The 21,448-nt window shown below is 40.4% G+C and overlaps 1 protein-coding gene across 1 annotated transcript in view; it reads right to left on the bottom strand.

The window, feature by feature from the left end:
• TIAM2 (TIAM Rac1 associated GEF 2) overlaps nucleotides 1-7,285 on the bottom strand; it is a 97,450-nt gene extending 90,165 nt beyond the window's left edge. Inside the window, exon 1 of the mRNA XM_058835566.1 lies at nucleotides 6,860-7,285. The gene's annotated coding sequence lies outside the window, so the exon portion shown is untranslated. The remainder of the gene's footprint in view (nucleotides 1-6,859) is intronic.
• Nucleotides 7,286-21,448: the final 14,163 nt, after the last annotated feature.

Genomic DNA, 21,448 nt, shown 5'->3' with positions numbered 1-21,448 from the left:
CCAGAGTCCATTGGACATGTCTCCGATACACAGGCCACACAATGGGTGAGGGAATAAATTTATCTCAGGGTACAATGTCTACAAAACAGTGTCTCTGTCTGTGCAGGAATAAGTCTGCACTATGGCAGAACAGTCAGTAAATTCCACAGAAATAGCTCCAAGAGGTTTTCCTCAGCATCCCAGCCATTCAGAAAGCTACGACAGGCTCAACATCCGCGCACACCGCGATAACCCATCGGGGCGTCTCTGAGGCTACACAGAGACCATCACCCTGGAAATCAGCTGTCATGCCTTTCTCTTGCCGCTTGTGTGAAGCAATTTTATTTCTGTTACTTCCAATTAGTGGAGGAAGAGCAGAGCAAGTCAGCTTATACCCAAAGGCTGCATGATACAGGGGCAGGGTGTTGGTCATGGACAAACTCTGGCTGTGCTTACTCCAAACACTCAAGTATTTTACACTGTTTGATCTGTGGAAGCCCTGGAAATAGCAGTGCAGGGGACAGAGTTCAGCTTCAGATGTATTTCTCACAGCTATCCACTACTGCAGAAGATGTGCTTTTCTCATTTCCTACGCAGAGGGATGAATACTTCTTGTGAGCAAAACCAGCTTCTATGAATATTTTCAGCAATTATAATCAGCATAATTAGAAAGCAGCTTACCATGCCTGAAGATGACTATTAAGAGTATATTTGCTTTCAATTATAACCACATTCCCTAAAAAAGAAGTTTTCAGTCTTCACCCTGGTTCCCCTTGACACATTTGAAAAAACTCAGCTATGCAAACATACTAATCCGGGAACCCCACCACCCCCACCACACCCAAACATTAACACCAGTCATAACCCTAGAGCTAAAAATGTATTTCCCCACCTTGGGGTTTCTCCACATAAAGTTCTCCCAGACTTTTTTCACTTCACAACACAAACACACAAGCTCAGGAGCTGTTTTGGAGAAGCACCTGCCACCTCTATTCCCTCATTATTCCCACCACAGTTGGACTGCTTTACGAATGCTAGAGGAGAAAATTACTTTCTTTTAGGTGAACACAAGTACAAGTAGTGCTCAGCAATTGCAGGGGTGCTTTCCTCTCCAGTCTTAATCTCTCAAAGTTTTCCAAACTTGACTCACTAGCCATATTTCAAGCAAAACTGAATCATAATAATAATATCCCAGTACTAGGTTTGCTTATGAGATGTAACAAGGAATTATTGTGTTATGAATTGGTGGGAGATCTGAGTCAAGGGAGACAGGCTCTCATCTGTGATAGCAGGAACACATACCAAACATGATTTTGCTACTGTCAGCCATCTGCTTCCCATATAGTCACACCAACTGGGCTGACTCTAAAACTACAGGTCAGAAAATGGCAAGTTTCCAGATGGGAAGCCATCAATATGCTGAATGCTCCACAACCACAGTCAGCATGGAACAGTGGCTGTAAAAAGGCGAGAGACTGCGGTAGCATCTTCCTAGGGAGGTTCAGCAGATTTGCTTGACCAGGACTGCCTCAGTCCCACCACCTGGGATGCTGAAAGAGCTCAACTACAGTCAACCCTAGCCATGTTAAACTTTAGTCTGGATCACGAAGTTAACCCTCATGAGACAAACACATGTACCAAAGTGAAGCCTCTGATGTATTTTGATGCCTTTATTCCTCTGGGTGGGTAGTGAAAACAAATCTTCACTGGCAGATAAAAAATAAGTGGTCTACAAACCACTTACCCCTACTGAAGCATCCTCAAAAATCTGCTGAAGAATTAGAGGGAGGTTGAGTCTCACTTTAACATATAATTTGTGCCAGAGTGGCAAACACAATAAAAAAACCCCATAACATAGCATAACATATAACATATAACATATAACATATAACATATAACATATATAACATATATAACATATATAACATATATAACATATAACATAACAAAAATAACAGATGGGTGAGTGCAGATGAGGCTAACATCATGCCATCAAATTGGCACCACTGACTGAGGGCTCATTAAAAAATGCAGGAACTCAAGAGACTCTTCACTGTTCCCAAGAACAAAATTCCTCATGCACAGCAGAAGAGCTTAAATTTAAAACCTCCTATCATTAAGAAGGAAAAAGCATTAAAAAGGCAGCTAGTTTAAGTGCTAAAAAATAGATAAGACCTAGAGCTAGTTTTTTTGTGCCTATAAAATAAGATCCTACACAGAATCATAGAACCCTTAAGGCTGGAAACTGTCCCTAAGATCATCTTAATGCAGCACTGCCAAGTTCACCACTTATCCATAGTGTCATATTCACATTTTGAACCCTTTCAGGAATGGTGATTCCACCATTTCCCTGGGCAGACTATTCCAGTGCCTGACCACCCTTTCATGTGATGATCTATTATTTTTTCTAATATCTAATATAAAGCTCCCCCTGGCACAACTTGAGGCCATTCCCTTTGGTCCTGTCACCTGCGAGATGGGAGCAACCTCCACCTTCTCAGTTCTTCACAATGACACAGCAGGATGCAGTTTATAATTTTTTAAGAAAATCTTTCCTTGAGGAAAGAAATTAATAAACTAACCAAGTATTTTATTTTTACTTTTAGCTTAAGCAGCAAGCATGTATCACAAACTCATCAGACTTTCTTCACAAACAGGAGGATTGTAACCTGCACCACTGCAGCTCCTTTCAAGACAGGATAGGACCAATCCTGGAATACTTGCCACTGGGCAGTCCCTCACAGCCACCTACCCAAGTATAAGCATCTGCCAAAGAAAGGCAGAGTTCAACTCACTCTTCAGTGATAAAAAGACTTATACAAAAAAGGCCTTTGAGGGCAGAGTCTATCCCATCAACTACTCTCTAGCGATGAAGAAAGAGGAGTCACATGCTTTCTGCTGTGTTTAAAACCCTCATTTCTACCAGGGCAGGTAAGGGCTCCCAGGCACGGAGTGGGGCCAGTGCGGTCTGGATGGTGCACGTGGAGCAGGGATGCATAGAGAGCAGAAAAGGCAGCACCAGCGTCCTTACACAGGCAGCTGCCCTCAGTGCATGGCTCCTGAGTGCACCCCAGGAGACTGTCATCAGAACTAGAGCAGCTGGGATAATGGAGAATCTGAAACTATTTCAGAACAATAAAAAACAAAACAGAAAACCCCCTGATTTATAAGAAATTACTACTTTGTTTTCTTTTAGCAGCAGACCAAGTTAGAAATATTGCAGGGTTTGCTGTACAGCAATTACAATGGTAGTTTTTTACATCAGGAAAAGCTTTTTGTATTATTTTTTGTTTGATTGAATTGCCTGAGAAAATCCTGTATTTTCCTTCAAACGACTTTTACATCCTCTTTCACCTAACGGTGTTTTAACCATCCATTTTAAATAGCTTACAAAGCCTGAGATTGTATATAGCTAACTTCCAGATATTAACATATTCATAAGTTTTCCAAAGAATCACTGTGCTTTGTGAATTCTTACACGGATACAGAATTACAGGTTTGAAGCTTTAATTAACTTTTAATCTACTTTGGTTTTTAATATGAAAGTAATACAGAATGCTAGAATGTGAACCTGCCCTCCCCTTCCTGCATGGCTGTGTATGGACGGATATGTGAAATTAATGAGGGGGGCAGGTTAGCACAACACTGTAGCTGGATTAAATGTGGACTTTCTTACTGGAAACAATTTACTATATTTTTTCGAACTACGCACTTTGGTCACATGCTTCCACAAATCAGAAGCAGATTTCTTATTCCTGCAATCTCAATCACATTCCTATTATAAAAATATACCATAATAATTATGCCACAGTATTCTTGGCAGGATACTTTGCATTATATACCACTGTATTCAAAGAATGAATAACCAAAACACCACAAGTATGCCTGTGTTAAAGGAAAAAAAAAAAATTGGACTATTTTGCCTCAAAAAATTCAATTTGAAGCCAGAATTCCTCACTCACTCATTAGTCTCTGTAGAGTTCTAGTATCCTGTATTAAAAACTGTTTGGTAGCTTACACATCAAATTAAAGTCAATTGTTTTTCTCATTAAATGTAAGTAGCCTTTATGACCCCAGACACTTCTTTTCATGTCATGAATCATAACTACATTGCAGATGGACTTCTAATTTCACCATTTAAGCAAGAAAGGGACACTCTCCTTTTCTGTTTCTCCTCTTAAAATAACATTAATTCCAGTAGCTCTACAGTGCTTCACATCTATATCACATCAGAATTAAACATCCCATACCTGGGACATGATCCCTTCTTTTGCTCAACCCATCGCTCTAGGTCCAAGACACTGGCAGCTTTATTGAATTAGGCTTTATAGCTTTCAAGTTAGTGCAATATGGAAGGCTGAATCAAGCCTGAAGATCCTTATCATATTACACCAGTGTACAATCTAAATCTCTAGGGACTTATTTTTCTTTGGGAGGAGAAACAAATTTCACCATTTGTAAATGTTATTGAATTTATACACAATGGCTAAAGTGCACATCCATTTAAATAAAAGCCATTAGGCTTGTTTAAAAAAAAAAAAAGAACCCACCAGGAATGTCAGCTAACATCTTGGCTTAATGCAGTAGCTCCAGTAGTTAAAGAGTTGATATGTCTAAGGGTCCATTTCCTGCCCTCGGAGGGGAAATGAACTCAGTGGTCTGAAAGACTTCTCCACCTACTTGGGTTGTGAGCACACTGTCAGGTCCTGGTGCAGAATTACACAGTGCTTTCAGGGAATTTCAAGGCCTGAGGCCTCAGGTGGGGAGGGTGGTGCACCTGAAAGGAGCCAAGATACTCCAAGCAGGGGAGCCTGGGCTCCAGCATCACTGCCCAGCACTTTGGAGACAAGCACAAGTCTGCAGGCTTTGCTTAGACAAACTCCTGAAGAGGTCTCTTCCTCAGCCCTCTTCAGCCACAGTAGCACCAGGAGGGGAGACATGGGCTTTCTGGTCAAACTGGGATTCCCAATTCTCCACCAGAAATATTTGCCCTTCTCCTTTCTTGTCTGTTTCAGTAGCAACCAGCTCATGCTATCAAATATGACCACAGTCAGCAGGAAGATATGGGGATAGTCTCTCACGCATATCCTCCCCAAACTGTAGGTGCCAAAATATCAGCTTTGGAGAAGATAGGAGAAAGGTTATTCTTGGACTAGGACACAGTTCACAACACCATGAGCAGCCACATAGACCTTACGAAAGAAGAGAAGCAAATGGCAGAAAGGAAGAACAACCCAAGACAGGAACATTAACACATTCTGCCCACAAAGACCCTTTCTGGCATAACACATTCCAAGTCTATTGGAATAATTCTTAACCCATGGCATCAGAGAAAAGCCTCATTTAGGAACTGGCAGAACAGTGTGTTTCAGGCTCAGGGACAGGGGTTGGGGTGGCTGCAAAACTCCCTGCTTGCCACCTAGCACACAGCCTGCTCCACAAGCAGGAGGGGGAAACCAGGCCACAGTCGCCATAGTCTTTTCTACTTCTTGGTTTACACATTCATAAATACCTGAGAGTGTCGATTCCAAAGTAAATGCTTTCCTACCTTCAGCTCTGGGACATCCTGAAGAGGACAGAGGATCTGGGAGTTAGACACCAAAAGTAAACTTGAGACACAGTCCCTTGGAAAATTGAAAGCAGACCTTGATTTTTACATGCCAAGAGCTTTACAGCAGTAACATAGCTCAAGGCTTTCTTTCCTGTACCCCTGTAGCACCAGCATGTTACTCGCACATTAAAAGAACAAAAAGAGTACACTGAGGATTAGGTTTCTCCATGAAAAAATTGTTTTGTAGCTTCACAGCTACAGACTGCCCTATTCAGAGTCCATCCTCCCATGGTACATGGACACCCGTTTCCCACTGAAGGTGATCAGATAAAAAAATTCCAGCTCTTGTCTCTAAATTGTAACTTGCTATACATTGTATAACATTGTCAAATCATCTAAAAAGAGAAAGAAATACATGATTTCCAGAATGAAGTCACCAGTGTACAAAATTAACTCAATGACCACATCAGCAACAAGCACAAACAAAGTTGCAAACTCTGATTGCATAGCAAAAACAATTAATCACCACTCTAAAAAAAAAAAAAACCCAAAAAAAAACCCAAAGGGACGAAGGCACAAGGCACTTCCTCCACTTCCTCATTTTTGGGGCATTTTCCTCATTTTTATTTTGTCTGCCACAGAACATAACATTTTCACTATTTGTGTACAATTACATATTAAAAATTTACATAGGAAGATCAAAACCTGTGCCAGACCTACCTCTAGCAGATGCAGAAGCTTTGGTTTTCCATGCCATCCCAGTTCAGCAGTGGTAGTGGTGTTGACCGAAACTTTTTCCTCTAACACTACACAAACATAACGCCCTTGCTTGGGTACACTATTTATTGTAAGTCACTCTAACTACTACTGAGAACAGATGGAATAATAATTTTAAAAAAATCAGAGGGGTTATAATTCACTGTATTGGAAGAGTCACTTTAACATAACAGAAACCCGAGTACTGTTTAACACACTTTCTAATACTTTGCCTTAAAAAAAAAAAAACAGCCTCGTCGTTGCAGAGATGTAAGATGATCCCAGATCCCAGTGGTTTATTTAGCAATTCAGGCAACAGAGTTTGACAGATGACCACCAAGAACTGTTTTCTGGAGGAAAACCATCCACCTCGGGTGCAGCCCCCCATAGCAGAGGTGGCGGAGGTGCTGCAAGTCCTGGCACCGCCGCAGCCCACTCTGCCCTCGGTTTTCAGAGGCTTCCCAAGTCCTTCCCCACTTTTCTTTCATCGCTCCAGCTCTGGCCGGCAGCCGGAGAGCGGAGAGCGGACTGCTCTCCCCCAGCATCTCCCTCCCGGTGCCCAGTCCCGCTTACCTTGCCCAGGGCGCTGCCTGCAGCCTCCCGGCTGCCCCGGGAACAGGGACACGCAGCCACCGCCTCTCCCTGCCCCGGGCATGCCAGGAAACTGTGCCTAACACTTCACAGCCGTCGGGAACTAAAAACAGATCCTGCGCGAGGCTGGGTGTATTTTTGTCTGCAGGCTACACACCCTCCCCTCCCGTTCAATTTTTTCCATTGGCGGAGCAGCAGGATGCAGGCTCAAGCGGAGGGTGGTTTTCCAGGGGCCGGCCTGCCGCGATGCCGGGCAGCCGCCAGGGAATACACCGTGACTGAGCTCTTGTCTGACCCCACATTCCTGAGCCTCCCGGCTGCTTCCACAGGAAAGCTGCTTGGAAATCTGCTGAATTGCAAGGCGTTTGCCCGCCTGAAGGTAGCTCCAGGGTCTCCTCCTCTTTTTAAATTTTTTTTTTTTTTTTTTAAGTTTTTGTCTTTTGTGTTTGTTTGGGGTGTTTTTTCTGGTTTTTTTTTCCTTTTTTTCCTTAAGCTTGTTAGGAGGCAGTAGGTAACCCTAGCATCCTTGCGTGAGACACCCTGGCAAAACTGTAATTCCTCAAAGCACAGCAGGAATGCTGTAGCCATGAAAACACGCTCTTAGGAGCGGCTCTCAGCTGTGTTTAACAGCTCTGCACAACAGCATCACGGATACAACCACAAACTCCGCTCTCTTCCTTGACACTTTCTTTTGTCAGACACTGACACTTTCCCATGGAAAAAATTACCTTCCCCAGTACGTTTTTAATAGCTGGTTTTTACTAACTCACCTAAGATAAAATGTGTCACATGCAAATGGCATCACCCACATTTCAATATAAAGAGCTAGACTATTAATCTGCAGTTAGGTGCATGAACAATTGCTTTATTACTAGAAAAGCTGAAAACTTCATCGACTGCAGCAGCTGTTGGTGAACAAACTGCCAGAAAACAATGCATTTATTCAAATATTCTAATAAAATTGCAGAGTCACATTCAAGTGCCAAGTGTGAAAATACAGCCAAGTTACACTGCAGATGATGTGTTCATTTTAAAAGAAATACAAGAACACTATAGTAAAAAGCATTAGTAACCCACAAAAGCCCCAAATCAATATGTAGATCCATAAAAATGAAATAACGATTTGCACAGTAACAGAGGAATTGCCACTTAAAAGTGGACCCCTGTTTCACTGAGTCCATTATTCAGACTCATTATAGAGGAAAGTCCAGAACCCAGCAGCTTGGAAGTAATTTGGAACAAAATTTTATTTAATCTCCCAAGTACCGATTATAACTAAGTCATCCACTGGAAAACAACAACCTGGATCTCTTCTCAAACTTCACAGGTTCACAATATTATCACTGAATACACTCTTCTCATCACAGCAAAGGTCAAATCCTTCCTTGAATTCTACTGACTGCCATTAAGTTTTCCATATGTGCATTCCACAGGCCAGCTTTTGTAAAACCTAATAGAGCAGTACATGACTTATGCCCATACTCCTAAATTCTACAATGAAAAATAGGTCTGCAGGCTTCACGTCTGCTTGTTCTGGTAAAAACTCTTCCCTCTGTGCAAAGCTGACTATTTTCTTCTTCATGTTTCTGGTACAGTCATATTCTTTTCACTTAGCATCCAATTATTTCACTAACACGCCAGATCCAAGTCCCATGGAAGCAAGGACAGCTCAGGAGTCAAAGTACCAGGTCTCTCTCAGGAGGAACAACCGGCCCCTGGTCCTATCCCCCTTCTCACACAGCATACAGCATACCCCTGAGTCCATCTCCTAGGTCACTAACGAAACCATGTTCAAATGATTCCTTAGATATAATAAATATAAATATATATATATATATATATAAATACCACCCAACCAGTCCAGAAGCCTTTCATCATCAGCTATTCTGCTGAATTTATCTGTCTTAAAGATGAATGTTCAGAAGGCTAAATACTACTCCCAAAGATGTCTCTCCAGCATCCTTCGCAAAAAACAGTGATTCTTCCTTAACTCTGTGATATATACCTAGACCAACAAAACCTAGGACCCAGGTGAATCACATTAAAGCCTCACAGCCTTTCAGTAAGAGGCTGTCCTTTCCCTTCCATTTCCATCTGCAGAGGGCTACCCCCAAATGTCAACATGTATTCATGCTAGTAGTGCAAAACACTCAACCCTGTACTTTCTTCTTCTTGAAGTTCACTGCATGTGATCATTGCCGTCCTAGGGGTCATTCAGCTACTTACTACATTATTTCTAATCTACCTGTGTATTCACTATGCCTTCCACTTTTTACCAGCCTGTTCCATCAAGGCATTCCCTCTCTTTGTGACAAGGCAATCAACATCCATTAAATTTGGTCTTAAGACTTCAGTTGATATGCCCAATTTAATTTTCAAATTAGTTTTATTTTCAAAATTTCACCCCTAATACACCTAACTGATTACTTTTAGCACACAGACATTGCATGTTAAAGGCATCCTTTTCTGACCTCAACTTATGTGGTACAGTCTAGCTTGTGGGTTACAACATGAGGATCCTTATTTATTACACTGCCAAAATTGACTCCACACATCCACCTTATCCCCCTTTTCTCACCTGCTGCCTTGCCATTATCATCTTGGAACAACCTGATAATGAAATATTCTCTGGAAATCAACAAGAAGTAGGCAAGCCACATGGTGAAAACAATAGATTAATTTCATACTACTATGAGAAGCATTTACACACCTCACAATCTTCCACAAATGTATTATCATCACAACATTTCTGGGAAAGGGAAGGGTGTCATTATCCTTATTTTCTAAAGAGCTGTTAGGTCATACAGGAAATTAATGGGTATTTCAGTACAGCAAGAGAAACACCCCTAGCTTGTGTTAATGTACGTCTCTGGTAGTTTAATGGTGCTTAATGCCTCTGTTTTGCAATAGAAACAAACTGCAGTTTGTGCAGAGGAGTCCATAATGGAACTAAAGTTACATGTATTAATTTTGAGAATTTGTTTCCTACAAAGATGTTTTAAAGCCCCTTAATTTTATACATGAAGAGAAATGAATCCTCAAAATTAAAGACAGATATTTTAACCTGCTATATCACTTTTACACTACAAAACCTTAGATTTTACTTGAAAAGTGCTAAGACATCCCACTGTCACCACAGTTTTGCTTCGTAAGCAATGGAAATCCATGAAGAAAAAGATAGAAAAGGCACCTATCCCTAGCATTCATGCTGAGACAATGGCATGCCTCCTTCCCTAAAGTCAGCCTACTTTCATATACATATGCCACACCTATAAAACATCTTTTCCTAGACACAGTCCAGCCTGTTTCTGAAATGCCAATTCTCTGTTTTGCCTCTTGACCTCTCCTGCCTGGCTCACCTGACATTAATACAGCTGAGCTGTGTGAAAATCCCTGATCCATAAGGTCCTTCGACTAATGCTCAACAGATGGGTGCTGGATGGGCACATGTGGAATGGTATCAGTGTCTTGCTGATCATGGCTTAACCACAGAATGTTACGGTACACAGATGTGTACAGTCTTCCCATGAAACCCAAAGCAGGTTCCCATGCTCTCTGAAACAGAATCTGTGTAGGAATTAAAGAATTTTGAAGTAGGAAATTTGGGTTTTCAAATCAGAAACCTCTAGTGGAGCTCTCAAGAGAGCTGGGAAGCTATGCCATACTAAGCGTAACTAATGCTAAAAAATAATTGCATGTTGTTGTCAACAGGATAATAACCAGAGATGAGTTTCAAAGCCTTGCTGATCTCATGACTGAAACATCTGAATCATGCAACATCTGCTAAAGAAATATTCTCATTAAACCATACTTAAGATCCATTCTTGGTATCTTTGGCCTTGAAGTGGAACCGCTCAAGAAATGCAGTGGTCTCCCATTCAACCACCAGTGAAGGCAAACCTTACACCCTATGAAATTCTTCCACAAAGACATCAGCTCAATTTCTGAGAACTCAACCTTCTGCAAGCCAGTGCTCACACACTTAGCTTTCTTGTCTCATCTCAAAATGTTTATCAGATGCAAGAAGACAAAAAATGATTGAAGTCATTCATTACTTAACTCTGATTCAGAGGAGTTTAGGATAACAGTAAACAGGAGCCTGTGTGTTAGTCCATTCCTGCTCACTAGAAAGCAGGCCATTTCACTTACTGAATGAGATCATCAGCACAAGTCTAACAGCTCTGGCTATAGGTCAGAATAGATGTTAAGCAACAAAAACACGATGTACATGAGCACAGTTTTATACCCTTAGTTATCACAGAGACTTACAATGCCCTAAGTGCCTATTACTTTTCTGTCAGTCTCCTGTTCTCTCTGTGAAATGCTGTGATGAAAGAGATCAAAGGGATTCTCCCCATCTCCACCTCCCTGTGGAGTCAGTGTGCTCTTGCCCAGCTGAGCAGAGAACAAGGGCTTGCTGTACAGACACTCTCCACACACACCTCGTGTCCAAAACAGTGAGAATCCACTGCCACTTAAGCTATGCAATTAAACACATTTGATCTTTAAAACAAGATGGAATTTTTCCTTTCTTTTTATGTTGCATGGTTCTTTAGTACTGCTGTAGACAAGGGTTTACTCTTTGTGGTTATGATCTATTTTCAAGTCTTATAGAGAACAGTTGGAGAATCAAAGTGCCTCTAGTTACTGTCTTATTCCTTTCAGTATAATTAAATTAAGAAATATATAGCATGATCACATGATGGCAAGGCACATGGCATGAGCACTACCGAAAAATGCAAAGACAGGAGAGGAAAAAAAAAAAAAAGATGAACTATGCAGCTTCAATTTCAACAACTAAGCATGCTGGATTTGAGAAGCCTGGCATGCAATGATCCATCAGTAATCCTGCACTTGGGACTGGCTGGGATAGAGCTAATTTTCTTCACAGTAGCCCCTGTGGTGTTCTGTTTTGGACTTGTGACCAAAACAGTGGTGATGGAACATGACTGCTTACACTGTTGCTGAACAGTACCTGCACAGCATCAAGGATTCCTCCATTTCTTACAGGGAGCAGGTTGAGGTGGACAAGAGGACACAGCTGGGACAGCTGATCCCAACAGATCACATAATCCCACACCATAAAATGTCATGCTCAGAAATAAAAATGAGGGGTTGTTTTGACAAGGTTCTCATTCTCAACATCTGAGACCAACAAGGCTCTCACCAGGGTTAACCCCCGAGACAAAGGTTTCCCTCAGAAGCAGCGGTTCCCACATCAACAGAGAGGCTTGCCCTGCACAACCTCAAAGGCTCACACTTTTAAAGTCTTTTTTTCTTCAGAACTAAGAGCAAAAGCTGAATTTTTTTTTAAAAAATGTGAGAAACACTGATACACAAGACCAAGATCGGAACCTGTCCTAAACAGTACTTGCTGCATCCAATATCACTAGAGCAGAACTGATGCATATTTTTTTGACAAGCACTCTACTTCAACAATACACTTTTTCAATATCCAGTGAACAGTAACAGATATGAGTTAGCCAAATAATTTTAATTAAATAGGTATTTGTATCTTCCAAGCTATAATTAAAAACTCTTATACTGCAATATATACATGTAAAAAGGTTCTCAATTTTGGACAGTTAATTTGTGGGAACGAAAATCTAAAGCTAGGACAAATCTCATAAAAATATGAGTGCAAATGTTTTTGGGATACATTCTATTACAAAATGAGAACTGAAGCCTTCACACATGCCATTAAAAAAAAACAAAAAAAACAACAAACTTGTCTATTAAAAATATAAAATATTTGAAGGTGGAGTAATTTGTCACAAGAATATAAGAGATCTTATAACATAAATATTTACAAAGCACACATGTGATTTCACATTGCATTACTACCACTGTTTGTTCCATTAACTGATCCAACAGACCAGCTAATTGCTTGTGCAAAATTGACTATTTGCTGTCATCCATTCAAGACAGAAGCACAAACAGTTGCCAGGGAGTAGTAATCTTTAAGGGGTTGTTAGAAAACAATCAATTAAATAATTATTATATAACTTTTATCTAGAATACTGATCACGGGTTCATCAATTAAGTTAGAAAAATGTGCAGAGATAAATAAATGTTATGGAAGGTTAAATATGGCAAAGTTTCTAAGAAATTTGTGTCAAAACACTGTTTACTTCAATAGCATGAACCAAAAGGCATATAAAATAGATTGTTGCATAATGAATTTCAACTAAAGTAGTCCTGAATATGGGTAAAAATTTTATAGGATGTTTCAAGACATGAATGTTTCCCCAGAAGTTTCAGATTCTAGGGTTAGATGAGTATACAGCAAATTCTGCCTAACAATACCTCTAATCATTCTGGTTGTAGATAAACACTTCAAAATGCAAAATAAGAAATTAACATAATTAACAAAAGGAATATTAAAGAAGTCAAATTTGGGGAGGGGACGTTGTTTGCCTTTTTTTTTTGTGAGTCTTGATTGTGGTTTCTCATTATAGCTAGCTGGCAAACATACTAAAAGTGGTAAATGGCAATATTAGCAGCTTATTACAATATCATTAAATTAACTGAAAGAAATACTGGGGTATAAAAGCTAGCTGAAGTCTGGCTAACATGTGTTGCTTACACCCACACGCACTGCCTCGGCAGAGCGACGCACAAATCCTGCAAAGCTATTTGCCTGAAGCAGAGTGAACAATGAGAACAAGTTCAACATCTGCCAGGGTGTCCAACTGCTCACAACCATTTTTCTGGTCAGAGGGGGCATTGTTTAAGTTGACAGGTTCCTAATGGCCTGAATTATTTAGCAATTCTCAAAAGACTCTTTCTACTCATTAGAGAGGAAAATGCGAACCACCCCAGCCAGCGTTCCCTTGCTCCCCGGGAGCCGATCATGCTAATTGAGGGGAACATCACAATGTGTCTCATTTTAATCACATGAGTTAAGCAGGCAAGAGGCTTCTATTATCCCCACCCTACAACGAAGGATGGAGGGCGCCAGCTCCCACAATAATATGCACCTCAGTTTATCGTCATCTCGATGTTTTTGAAAGCCTTCGGTCTGAACAAAGAGGGTATGTGTGGCTGCTAAGCACTACACCCACCGAACTAAGTAGAGAAGTAAAACACATTAAAGAGAAAATTGAAACACACAGTTTGAAGCCTGAATGCTAAGTGAGCAGCAGTAAGCATCTCAACATATGGGAAGTTAGGGGGAGGCAAAATAGCTGTTTATTGATTTTTTTCTTCTCATCTACCATATGATAGATGACAGGTACAAACAAAATAGAGGAGCAGCACAGAGGTTACAGACTAGTGACACTCATAGCTTAAAAGCCAGATCTTTCAAACATATTCCCACCTCCAATATACATAGAAATTAAGGGGAACGCTACTGGTAACAGCAGCTTTACCTATGATGGATTATTTCTCAGTCACTTAGGAGCAATCAAAAACGCTCTGCAGCAGTAATTATTCCACCTAATCCTAGCCCTACTCAACATGGGAAAAAATGCAAGTCTTACAATCAACAATCGACTTACAATCGACTGTCTTATTTTCTTCACAGCCTCCAAAATTTGGAATCTCTTCAAAACCTAAGATCTGAACAGAGCTCCTCACGTAAACTTCGTAAGGAATGTTAGTACAGTAATTAGGAATGTCTGCATTAGACCTCTTTTGCCAAAACAAAGACCATGTGTGAGAAGAAAGAGATTTACAAATGCATTCAAGAGCTATAAGGGAAGACTGTAAATATTTGGTAGATTACCATTCAGAACCCAAGAGCTATAGAGAATTGCCAATTTGACAGAAGGACAAATGGAAGGAGAACACTTCCAAATTAATATTATTACTTCTGTTCTTAAGCAACCACAATGTGAATAAGAAACAGCAAAAATTATTTACTTTAATGCATTTAATAGGAGTTCAGGAAATTCCTTTCTTATTCTTTAAAGAGATGCTACAAAGATAAGCCTTACAATTAACGTGAACAGAAAGTAAGCCACCAGTTTACTTACAAAACCTTTATTTTGTCATCTGCATATAAACATTTCCAGAGGCAGAAGATTAAGTCAGCGAGCTAAATGGAAAAACATAAAATCTTCTGTCGGCATGACATTGTGATTAAATAACTAAAAGCCCAAAAAAAGAGGAGAGACAACATGATGCTGGCCTATTCAGCCATAAAATTCGCTTCCAATAACCACATTTCAGCATGTAGCTTAGATCATACGTAGCATTTTCCTATTTGAGAGTGTGCAAGATTGATTGTCACAGGCTCAATTGTCCCATACACAGGCAAACTACATGTAAGGAATGATTAAATCAGCAAGATTCCCCCACTGAGCCTCCTACACAAGCTTACACTCAGGCAAAGGAGAGGTGGAGTCTCTCCCAAGAAACAAAAGCAGAGGATTATGCAAGAAGCCCAAGACCATCTGCACAAAGTCATGTGGCCAGGGATTTCCTCTTCCCCTTGCTGTGTACTGGGCATCCTTTCCCACTTCCAGTCTGAGCTGCATGCTGGGCAATAGAGCTGGACTTAATTCCCAGCTCAGGGACAAAAGAGAATCAGGGACCAGGGGTTCCTGAGGCCCTCTTTGCCCATACTTACTGCCTTCGAAGTTAAGCCACTTAGGGATGTAATCCTTAATACCCCAACGTGCAGAAGTTCATAATGTCTGGGTCATTGTAAAATTCTGCAAACCCTCATTCCAGCCCAGCCCCTCTTGCATTCCCAAGAGCAGAGACAGCCAGGCAGGGTCACCCTACTTTCACCCATCTCCCAGGCACAGAGCAGGGGGCTTTTCCATGCAACCATGCTCGGAAAGACACAAGCCCTTCCCCATGTGTATCCCAGTTTCATGTGAATTAAGAAGTGGAGCATCTGCATTTTGTGTTTTCTATTTGCTCTAATTTATTTAAGTTCCTTTCCTCCTTGCCTGAGGTAGAAAGATCAGGGAAGAAAAAAAATGCTCTTGACCTCAACAGGATATCTTGTTTGCTTATGGCAGCCTCAAGGACTCTTTCCTGGCATCTGAGAAGTGGGTTACAACTAACATTCCTGTTGTTTCACTTTTTCCATGAGGCCCAGAAGGTAATTCTATAGCATTTTTCCAAATATAATGAAACATTAACTCTATTTGCAGTAAAGACAACTCCCAAAGCAATGTTTGGATACTCTTTGACTTCAGTACCCCTAAGCAATGTGCTGCAGCAGATCTGTTTTTCCAAAGTGCTCAACACTTTCTAAACAACATTTGTGCCATGTGAACAGTCTACTGTGTGGCAGCAGTTTCTGAGTCCTGACTGCTCTCTCCCTCCTTATCAAGCTGCCTTTTCAGCTTCCTGAAATATTATTGCTGACATGATGGCATTGTTTGGATAAATCCCAATCCAAGCCAACCACAGATAATAGAAAGATTTCTCTGAGCTTTGGATCAGGGCAAAAGCAGTGAAAGCACCCAGAGGAAGAAGTCTCTGCTTTTAATTTCAGAATAGTCCTTAAAATATATCTTACTCCAGGTATTTTATTCCTAACCTTATGGCAGGATGCTAAGGTACACTGAAGCAATATATTGAAGCATATCCCCCACCTCAAATTCAGATTATTGCATCTTTACAATCTCAAATTTGCAGAAAAATAAAGTAAATAAAAAAAAATAAAATCAAGAAAAAAAACTGTCACCTTGTTTAACTGTGCTAAACACAAAGAATACTCTGTTCACTGAACACACTCATTACATAGTGAGTTTATCAATGCTGGCATTAGTTTTGTAATACACATGGGACAGTCTGCAACCTCCTCTTGCAGGATCTATTTGTAAAATGCAGGATGACCTCAGGACCATCCCCAGGAAATCCTTAACTCCTCTCTATTCATCAAAAATATTAAACAGTCATTACCTTCCAGGTCCAATCAAATTTTGTTTAATACCCCCCAAAGATATAAATAAATTGGTCAACCTTCCAGTCCAAGATTCATGTCTGGACCTAGATTTTGAACAATATTCAAAAACAAGGAATGTCTGGATCTCTAGGTTTTACTTAATTGTGTCTGGAATAAATCAAATCCACAGTCTAGCTTGCACTTCAGCTCTGCATTTCTAAATTCTAGAGTAATACTTTAATCTGGTCAAATCACTATTTTTGTAAGTGAAGATAGTAAAAAGTTTTAAAAAAACATGTGTTTGACAAAATAATTTTCTTGAAATGTGAAATTGGTGCAGGAGGGAAGTCCAGAGAAAACTCTAAAACATGTTTTGTTAACTTACCATTTTTCATTTTTCCATGACAAACTTCTACAGCTGATAACTCTGAATTTGAAAAATGAACACATACATAGAGAAAGAAAATGCAGAACACCTCATTTTCCATTTGTTGATCTGTATCTGCAACATTAAGATGAACTGTCTTAGCTCAATGCCTCTGACAAACAGCAAGCTCTCTCTAGTGGGGACATTTGTTTGGTCCAGCAGCATCTGAAGAACTGAGCAAAACAACAGTAGTGTGACAACAGTACAGTGCTTTTAATATGCCTTGTCAGCCCCAGATATAAAGCTTGTAGCTGTTACAGCAAGCTAACACCTCAACATGAATAAAGTGAAAACTCAGCAGTGACCCTTGCAGAGACCGTAAATATTTTTGAGTTTGCTCCTCGTTACTTTGTCAAGGTACATGCAAGTAAACCATTTTAACTATGAGCCATTCCAGTACTAGGAAATGACGATGGCAAATTAACCAATGGTCATGCCTCAGTGTAAAAAACATTTCCTGATCTCCAGAGAGAACCTCCTGTGGCTTCAGGTTGTGCCTGTTGCCTCTGGTCCTGATTCCAGGCACCACTGGAAAAAGCCTGACTACATTTCCTTTGTACCCTCCCTTCAGATATTTCTACATGTTGGTGAGATTCCCCTGAGCCTTCTCTTCTCCAGACTGAACAATCCCAGTTTTCAGCCTTTCCTTATCCAAGAGGTGTTTCATCATCCTTATAGCCCTTCATCGGACTCTCCCCAGTACCTTCATTTCTCTTTTGTACTGGGGACCCCAAATGTGAACACAGCATCTCAGATGTGGCCTCACCAGTGTTTAGAGACAGAAAAGCAGGAGAACTTCTGGTCTGGTGTTTTGGGGCTTTTCTTGTTGGGTTTTTGTTGTTTTTCTTTTGCTATCATTGCTTAAGAAAACTGTTACTGCCAAAGAGGTGAGGTTCAGAACTACTTACACAAACATGCAAGAGAAGGAGGGGAACCAGAAATTCATCTTCACGCTTTCTGGCAGCAGAGGCTGAGAAGCCCTTAAGTCAAATGCCTACCACCATTTGCTAGCCACAGGCTGAAGGGAAAATGAGATGCCAGCCAGCACCACGGCAGGAGTCTGATTAGAGCTTTCTGGCCAAGAGCGGAGATGACAAGCTCCCCACAAGGTCAGAGCCCCTCTGCCTCGGCATGGAGAGAAACGCAGCATCACTAAAACCCAAAGCTAGTCAATGTAGCTCATTGGCTCACCCATTTGGTGCCCTTTATTATGCCTGCTTCCTATAGGTTTCTGTGATGGCCATTATAGATGGTGAAAGAAAGCAGCTGCTTTATTTACATCCTTTTGCAGGAACAGGCAAAATGTCTTATTCTTCTTGGCTCTGAAATACAAGGAATTGCAAACAAATACAAATGGACGCATGTGCATTTCCTAAGGATAGAATTACAAATCAAACTTTGTTCCTATGAAGGAGATTCATCTCCCTTTCAAGCAGTCTCTACAGAAAACTCTCTTATTCTGCAAGTACAGGCTGAGCATCAAATTTGACCTATTACAGCATGTAGCACTTTTCCCCTGCTTTGTACCAACATAAACAAATGCACAAGCAAGAAGGATCTTGGAAGATGTTCCCTGCTTCTATCACTTTTTGTTCAAGAATGGAGTGTAAACAGCAGATCTGGTCATGCCTCTATCATTCATTCTTATTGGTAGAAGAAATAAGAAACATTTATAATAAAGCTTGTCTCAAGTACAATCAGCAGGGAAAGCAGTCTGCAAAATACTGGAAGTTGTTTTAATTAAACACCTGAGTTCAGAGCACTGACTCAGAGGATGGCATTTCTGGCAAGTGTACAACGTGGACTAAGAAACACACATTGTGTGGTTACTCTGGGAAACAGAATTTTGCATTACTCCAGAAGTACCATTTACTACCCAGGAAATGCATTTTCCATGGAGAAAAGCACTGTGGCTCTTTGGCTATGCACAGATTTATATTTAGAACTATCAATTTTCCCTTTCTTTCTGTATTATTGCATTTCTCATACTACATCAAGCTTAATGTAGGTACTCTTAGGAAGCCCATAAACAGCGATTTTCCTCCTGTGCTTGGCTTGTACTGCTCAGCCATTGTCCTGCTTTTTCCTCTCCCCACCCCAAGGACTAGAATCACCAGATTCTTTCACTTTCTCTTATAATACAAGTCTTGGTCACTATTGTTTTTTCTGGTTTATATTGCTGTTTTGTACTCTATGAGGTGATGTAGCCATTCAGGATCCAAATGAGGTGGCAGATGAAACAGTAACTTCATCCTGCAAGCTCCCGGTCCATAGCAGAATTGGGGGTGGCTAAGACAGTGAAAAGATGAGCCTCTTCTCAGAAAAATTAGGTGCAAAACCTTATGAATTCATATTTGGCTGACTCTAAACCATGAGGTCATATGTAAGCTTTTCCTTTTAAATAAAGATTAGGTTATTCTTTAAAAGAAAAAAAAAAAACCAACAAAAAAAACAAAAACAAAAACAACAAAAAAAACCCCAAAAAAACCACCACCAAACACAAGAACAAAAAAAGCAAACCAAAAAAACCTAACTTTTGTACTACTTTAAAACAAACTGGCTAGTAACACCTCTAAGTCCAGCTGCAGGACAAAGAAAACCACAACAATGCCAGACTGTCATCCCCACATCAGGATTAACTTCATTGAAATTTATGCAATTATTCTGAAGAAAATAAGGAAATGTTGGGGGAAAAGGACAATCAAGCTGTTTTGCTGAGTTTAATTCACCTATTTCACACAGTTTCACCTGTTTCTCTTCTTTCTCTCTATATTAGGTGAAGACTGAACTTGTGATCACCCTGGAACACAAAGGAACTGAGAAACCTGCATTCCAAGAACACACTGAAGATGTTCATGACATATGGAACTTAGTTACATTATTCACCATTGCCACCATTTCCCATTTCCTTCCAAAAAATAGTCACACCACATTTTTCTGAAGACAATGAAGGGCATGTGAAGTGATGGACTATAAGGTCTCTTCTTCTTTGCTAGAGCATTCAATTTTCAAGCTGTCTCTGTACTTTTAGAAAACAGTGTAAAGCTGGCAAGTGGGAAAACAAAACCAAAATATTACACTTACAGAGGATTAATCCAGCAGGAACTTCATTAACTGAACAAATTGAAACTGGCAATCCCCCTACCCATCCCAAAAAAACCCCACATCAAATTACAAAAGTATTGAAATTGTCTCATTTTCTCACTAAGATTGCCTGAAACTAGATGGGGCTTCCCAAAGACATATGGTCCTACTTATATTAAAGTAAAATTCAGATCTGATCATTTTAATCCCCCATAGCTAATCCTATTTGCCTAACCAAGAGTTAAAACAACTAGCACAGCTCTCCTTCCTCTGCTGGTTCACTCTGTTTTTCCTTGCTTTAAGCACTCAAGCAGCTCTTAAGGGCCACAAGACGTTACCCTACAGATCATATAACTTAAATATTCTTCCTCCTCCAGCTTTTGGGAGAAAAGTTCTCCACTTTATCTTCTGAAGTAGTCCCTTAAGAGATTGCATCCTTGGGTTTTGGGGTTTGTCTTTTGGTGGGTTTTTGTTTGGTTGGTTTTTGTTTAGTTGATTGTTTTTTGGGTTTTTTTTGGTTTTTCTTTGCACAAGCTGTATCTGTTTAACTTACAACACCAACAATCAGAAGAGGAAACCTGCAACTACAGCAACATAGGCCATTAATCAGTCTATAAAATTGTTGTCAAGACCTGGACAAAATTCACAGACTGTTCATAAAGTTTCCATCAAACATCTGTAACAGTGGGAGGTGGGAGGAGTCCAGAGCACTTAAGACAATTGATTTTGCCAAGATTATGTTATGAATATCCCAAAAACCAAAGATACACAGTGCTCAGACCATGTATCTTAGTGTGCCTCCTTTTTATTTACTTTAAAAAAAAAAAATTTTCCACCTGACAAATTTTAACTTTTTTTTTTTATTCAGCTCTGTCCCCAAATACTCATCACTGTCCTACTCACCCCTTTGCTCACATAATAAATTCCTTTTTTGACCAAGATCATATAGCTTCCAGGCATCATTAGCTGTCTCCACACTTATAACTTAGACTTTTCACAAGAGGCTCGAGGCTAGGACATCTTCAGTGTCTATGGACAGTGGTCCTGGAGCACTAGGGCTCTGCAGATTTCTAGCTTCTCTCCCCACTGGCAGCAGCCTGACTGGGTGGTGTGGAAGGGGCTAGGAAGGAGGGCAGCCAAGTCACACTTCAATGAGGCTTTTGAATTAATTTCTGTTAGTTCCATTAAATAACTGCATATTTTGATAAAC

This window comes from Poecile atricapillus, chromosome 3 (assembly GCF_030490865.1).
Source record: "Poecile atricapillus isolate bPoeAtr1 chromosome 3, bPoeAtr1.hap1, whole genome shotgun sequence".
In the NCBI taxonomy this organism is placed as follows: domain Eukaryota; kingdom Metazoa; phylum Chordata; class Aves; order Passeriformes; family Paridae; genus Poecile; species Poecile atricapillus.
This window is presented reverse-complemented; position numbering and strand designations above follow the sequence as displayed.